We start from the raw sequence: 6000 nt of genomic DNA, 5'->3' as shown, positions 1-6000 counted from the left end.
TCTGCGGCAGCTTAGCCTACCCCAGTCACTTGCGGAGTGCCACAAGGCTCATGTGTCTCACCGACACTATACAATATCTTTACTGGGCCCCTCTTTGACCTCCTAGACGACTTGGGTGTCACCTAAACTAACTACGTGGATGACACCCAAATCCTCCTACCTATCTCTGGCAACTATGACACTGACTCTAATGCACTGAGTAAAATCTACCAACCCATTCAGGCCTGGATGGCACGACACAGACTATGCCTAAATGATGAGAAAAGCGAGCTGCTCCTTATTGGCACACAATCCCGGCTGAACAAACTCATCGACTCCTACAAATCCTTTATTATCGACAGGAACATCATCACTGTTGCTCAAGAGGTAAAAGCCCTAGGAGTATACTTAGACTCTGCACTATTCCTCACTAGACAGGTAAATGCTATTGCATCGGCAGCAGCATACATATTGTAAATTGATCAATGCCTGGAGGCCCTTCCTGACTGCTGATAGCTGCATCACATTTGCCAGAGCCCTTATACTATCTACAATTGATAACTGTAACTCACTCTTTGCAGTATCCAACTCCCGCAACATAACATAATTACAGGTCATCCAGATTAATGCCGTAAGAGCCGTGCTAAACATCCCAAAAAAAACAGATCCCCATACCTAGGCGAAATATCCACTGGCTCCCTGTCCAAGAATGTATCATGTTCAAAACGCTGTCTCTGACCCACAAATGTCTATCAAACACTGCCCCGACTTACTTGTCCAGAGAATTCTCCAAGCTCAATCCACAAGGCCTACGCAGACTGCCTACTCACATTTACTTACCATTCCCAGACACAGGCTTCAGAAGGCTGGAGGATGCAGCTTCCCTGTGATTTCAGCCAAACACTGGAATGCCTTGCCTCTAGCTCTAAGATCAGATGCCTCCTTTTGGTCCTTCCGCAAGGGCCTCAAAACCTGGCTCTTCTACCAAAACCGTCTAAACTAAATGAACTCACACAACCCTATAAGCAGGCGGCAATTGTCATCTCCACATAGACTAGAAACTCAGACCTTTGCACCATGTATGCACCATCTATGTTTGTATCCTTGTCTTTCATGTAAACCAGCGCCCAGATGACCCAGGGTTCCGTGTGCTTTATAAATAAATAAATAAATAAATAAGAAAAGATATGCATATACTAAAATAACCACCAAGACAACAAATGCAATTCGATACATTACAATTCCTAGAAACACATTCCAAAATTACCTAAATTACATTCCTAATTTCATAACAAGAGTATATCATTCCTGTCTTACACTTTGTAGAGGAGCAGTTACATGCCTCTGCAGGAAATCTGGTCCCCCTACCTCCTACATGTTGGAAGCCTGCGATTGTGCTATGCTTGACACCAGCACTTGTAACTATAGGGCAGCGAGTGTTTAAAAGAAGATATCCTTTCAGAAAACCCTATGAAATGTATCCTCAAAGAGATGACAATCTGAGGGAGGAACTCCCAGAAGGAATATGAAAAGGAGCAAAAAGAGGAGCTGGTGACATCACAAGAGACGAGCGTGACACCCTGGGAATACTGGCTGAAGAGAATGCATGGATCTTACAGAAACTGATGACGAAGTTAAGAATCTAGTAAACTTTCATATGCGAAAAGAATATCGCACGTGTGCGAAGTGCTACAGAATAAGCAACCGTTCAATGATTGTACAGACACTGAAACGCAAGTAGACTAAGTGATCATAGAAGCTGGCTATATGTAATGAATAGACTGCAGGCAAAGCCGGCATTGTATATAAACTGGACATTGGTGTCATGAATTTAGTAAGCCTGGACCCATGGAGAGGAAAGGCTGAGAACTGTGTCGCAGCAAGAATAAGCGGAGATTCTGGAAACAAATGGCAAGGCTGTCTGGCCTGGCATCAAAAGCTGAAGCAGCAAAGGTTGGTTATCTATTCTTGAAGGCACTGAACGTGAGAAGCTGAGTCATCCCTTGTTAAGGTGCAAAGAAAGAATACCAAGCGTGTCAAGTTTTATTCATTTAAGACATTTAAATGCTGCAAAATTGACCAAATCGTTGTCTCCTGTCACATGAGCCAAACATAAATAGAGTTGAGCATGGAGTCCTAGAACAATGATACTGAAAGCCTGTACTCCCATATATTACCACAGAAACTTTGCAATGCCAAGTTCAAAAACAATCTGCATGGCAGAAGGCTTTGGTGATGAGAGATGTTGGGCTAATTGGCTTTTGTGCTGCTAAATACACCAAATGTTCCAGACATGGCACGAGCATGCCAACCAATTGTAGAGGGCTGTATAACTAAGGGCCTTTTAGTTTGAGAGCCAATGATCAACTGTGTACTTAATAGTGTTAAATATTATATGTTTTTAGAGGTAGGCATAAGTTGTCCACCTGACAGTAGATAGCAAATCACAATCCTAGTCCCTATGCAATGTATACTTAGATGTTCCCCTTAAGTGTATCACAATTCCTCGTAGTTTTTTCTTATCTTCCACGTAGCATGACATCACTGATGACATATTCTTTGCATTTAAGGATGTTTTTATGAGAAATGCACTGAGAGCTCGAGCAAACGTCCATTGATGTCCGTTGTAACTCCCTGTTTTAGATAATTGTTATTAAAACAGAACATTTGCCATCTTCCTGAGTTGGTTCTATTATTTGGTGTCAGAGCGATTCTGCATCCCGGTCCATTGCATTGCCAAAGGGCCATATGCTCAACTTCTCTCTAAAAAACAAAACATCAGAGGCGCAGTACATTCTGGAAGCAGGTCGCGGGGATTGAACAACTTCAAATAACTCAAACTACTCTAATTCTAGCAAAGTTAGCAATCCCATAATGGCAAGAACAGAAGAGGTTATCCTACATGTCAGGCATTGGTTCCACACCATCTCATTCCCACCCAAGAGTAGTGAGTTAGAAAATATTTTCAGGAAGTTCATACGCCTCCCATGAACAGCCGGGAAGGTGATGAATAGATGTTTCAATGTCTCTAATTGCCCCACTTCACAACAGAATCTACAATCTGCTTGGGCTAATGGCAAAAGACCATACCTCGCCTGGACTGCCTTCGTATGTTCCATTTAAATCATAGGAAAATCCTCCTTGCGATTCTATCTGGATAAATCGCCAGATAGGGAGAGTTGACCCGCAGATGTTTTTGATCCCATGCCAGATGTTTCATGGAATCATAGCCGTGCCTTTTATCTATAGTAGTGGCCCAATCGATTTGATAAAGGACCCTCTTCACACAACCAGAATTCTCCACTAGATCCTCCTTTGATAGACCAAATCTCTCGAGCAGGTTAGAGCAATGAGTTGAGAACCCTACAATAAATACATCTCCCTTTGCCTCACGTGCATTCTTTAAATCAATTAAGAAGAAATTCTTAACTGGAATCAAGATTTTATAGAGTAGAGATAAGAATTTCCACTGTGCCCTACATTTAAGAGAATATAAGCCAAGCTTGTTGACTTGGGTCAGGGTGGACATAGAAGAAGAGACAGAAGAATCCAAGTCTTGTGAGAGAAACGTAACCGGATCTGGGGGAGTGTCCATCATGGGGGAAGTGTTCACACAAGCAATGTTCATTGAATGAGGCCCAGAGACCCCACTCTCCCCCTTCTTCCCTAGAGTACTTTCCTCATCATGCAAGCCCATGCCTCCGCTGCCTACATTTTGAGTCATGTGCGTCGTGAAGTCGATACTTGGCCCAGGCAGTTCTATCTTGTCTGAATGTTCGTGACGGGGCATTTGCTCACAAGGACCCCCACGGGTAATCCCGGGAGGATTGCCGGGTGAGAGGACCTTTTACTTTGTAGTATGGGGGATGCAGGCTCTGTCCCCCGAGTAGATCATTGTAAAGAAGAAGACTAATCATTGCTTGCAGTGCCGCGTTCATTTAATACCTGCGGACCGTTTCCAGGTGACACGGGAAGCGGAAGACTTACTGGCAGCAGCATTTCCTGGTCGGTTATTGGACGATGTTGACTTTGGATCCCAACTGACATCATACTACGTTGCTTGGCACCACTTCTTAAGTCATACATGCACTTGCAGCGATAATCACGATATTCACCACTGAACTACCGGGTACTAGATGCCAGTCTGATTACTAATACAAATTCTCACAATGTAAATTACTTCAGTAAATCCTTTGACAATTCCCACAGAATGAATGCACGGCCCGAATCCCACTGGGCAGAACTCCTCGGGAGGTAATTATCAGCTTACTCTCTGGTCGTTAATGCATCGAGGGATCTGGGGACTGAAGCACAGCCTTACCTGGGGACAGTCACCAGCAACAGCACCTGGCCACCTGATTGTCCGACTGCAGCAATTGTCACTCTTCTTCACTCCCCTTCCAGTCCGCTTTGCAAATGCAAAGATTGGATTATTCCAAACTGTACTGAATTACTAACATGACTTTCAATCCTTCCTGGTCGACTTAACATGCAGGATACCCCCCCCCCAATCCAGAATAGGTTCGACCAAAACTTTAAAAAACTTAACGTGACCAAGTCAGAGTTCCTCTTTGTCAGCAAACCAAAATCTGCCCATTCCTGATCCCATGAGGCTGGGGGATTTGGGCTCTACCCACATCCCTGTTATTACCGTGAAAAACCGGGGGTCTCTCTGGGCTGAAGTCTAACTCTGCTACCTCAGTGCCATCAAGAGGTTAAGACATGGTTCTTCCCAGCGCTGGCTAATATGCCAGCTCTCGCCGGATCCGAGATCCGGCATCAGTTCTCTAGACAGTTCTCGGGATCCGGCTTGCCTCTGCCGCAGCCCTGTCACAAGACAGTGCACAGTGCACTCGCACGTGATTTAATGTGCTCTGGGGAGCGCACTGTGCACAATCTAATGTGCTCTGTCTGAGTCGGCACCACCTCAATGAGGGTGCACAGAGGCAAAGGTGTCCCGCTGGCAGGACAATGTGTGCTGCGCAATTTCTGCTCAGCACGCTCATTGTCCTGGCAGCAGGCCACCTTACCTTTTCTGAACAGGAGAGGTGTCTTACTGCCAGGACAAGGCCCCAAGCAGCTCCTGGCAGCAGAGGGATCTCACGTTGCTCAGGGATCTCACGTTGCTCTGTGTGAGACATTAGGCACTGATGGTGGGGGGGGCTATTAGCAGGAACTTGTGTACCTTTTGAAATGTGAATGGGAGGGAGTGAGAAGTGTGCATAATGTTGCATGATTTATGAAATAATGACTATGCTTTAAAACCCAAGGGAGATTTGTTAGGCTGACTTTGAATGCAGGATGGGGGGATTTCTATGACAATGAATTTAGTGTATAGTTTGTTTACTATGAAAGGCTATTTTAGTATGTAATGTGGTTTGCTTCCAAGGTACTGCTATAAATAAAGTATTATTTAAGCACATGAAAGGTGAAGCAAAACCTTAATAATTATGTATATCAGCCAAACTTGTGAAGATGTGTCCAGTTGCCTAAATTGTCCACATCCCGGTTTCACCATTTAACTAAAGTGTGTGATCCTGGGGAAATCATTAAATTACACTGTTTCTTCGAACCTTATGTTAATACATCATGCTATTATAAAACAAAAGTTCAGTGACTATAGAGTTGCTCCATATATAGTAATAGTGCAATTTAGACATGTTGCACCACAGGGTTATTTGCCTCTTGATTTACTTATGGCAACTTATTCTATCTAAAGTCATTTCCATGGTGCCTTCAGGTATCAAAGACGATGCTGCTTGAAATGTCCTTTTCTGTGAAGACACTTCTGTTGGTGCAATCCATATGCAAATTAGGAAGTTTGCATGTATTTTGCATCCAGAGCACCTGGACAGAGCTCTTATAGATGAGCTTCCTGCATCTGTAATGATCATGTCGTTTTTGTTTGTTTGTTATGTGTTAAAATGCCATCTACCACTAATGTTCCAAAAAAAGTATATTGGGGCAGGGGTGGCCGGTTTGGGGGCGTGAATGAGACCGTATGGAATTGCACGGAGTGCC

Source organism: Ambystoma mexicanum, chromosome 12 (assembly GCF_040938575.1).
Source record: "Ambystoma mexicanum isolate Mex_15411 chromosome 12, UKY_AmexF1_1, whole genome shotgun sequence".
In the NCBI taxonomy this organism is placed as follows: Eukaryota; Metazoa; Chordata; class Amphibia; order Caudata; family Ambystomatidae; genus Ambystoma; species Ambystoma mexicanum.
Note: the sequence above shows the minus strand (reverse complement) of the source record.